We start from the raw sequence: 598 nt of genomic DNA on the forward strand, positions 1-598 counted from the left end.
CAAGAGGTGGAGCCTAGACTTTATTGTGTAGAGAGAATGGTCACCTTTGTATGAAACGATTGCTAGCACATTACGAGTATATATAGGCATATGACGTGGTCGTGTTTTTTTTGGAGACCTTTTATGGGGTCACATCCTCCTCGTGGCTTGTTGACTTAAGATCAGGTGGCTCGGCCTCTCTTATTAACCCTCTCCCTCCAGATTTCCTGAGGGGGTTCGATTCCCGGCCAGTGCAGTGCAGGGCAGCAACGGCGTGACGGAGGGATGTTCAGAATCAGTGTACAAACAAGAACGCCTCCATACCATCGAGGCACTGGTGGTCTAGTGGTAGAATAGTACCCTGCCACGGTACAGACCCGGGTTCGATTCCCGGCCAGTGCATGAATCTAGGGCCCCCGCATTCGCGCGGTAGTGAGTTGTCGTCGTCTCCTTTTTTGGCGTCGTCGCAGGGCAGACGACTGACTGCTGCCGCTTGCGCTTGCACTTCCAGAGAGGAAGAGCTGCGGTGTCTGCTTGGAAACAACTTTTGCTTGAAGAGTTTCCGACGCTCGACTAGAGCGAGCGTTGTGCCCTACCCAAGCCATGGTATCTGCAAAGA

At 52.8% G+C, this 598-nt stretch overlaps 1 non-coding gene across 1 annotated transcript; it reads left to right on the plus strand.

Moving 5' to 3' along the window:
* The first annotated feature begins 310 nt into the window (after positions 1 to 310).
* Positions 311 to 381, plus strand: TRNAG-GCC (transfer RNA glycine (anticodon GCC)). The gene has a single exon. It is a non-coding gene; the product is annotated as a tRNA-Gly (tRNA).
* The last annotated feature ends 217 nt before the right edge of the window (positions 382 to 598 follow it).

The sequence above is a fragment of the Cibotium barometz genome, chromosome 2 (assembly GCF_041138505.1).
Source record: "Cibotium barometz isolate CiBa-2024 chromosome 2, ASM4113850v1, whole genome shotgun sequence".
NCBI classification, from domain to species: Eukaryota; Viridiplantae; Streptophyta; class Polypodiopsida; order Cyatheales; family Cibotiaceae; genus Cibotium; species Cibotium barometz.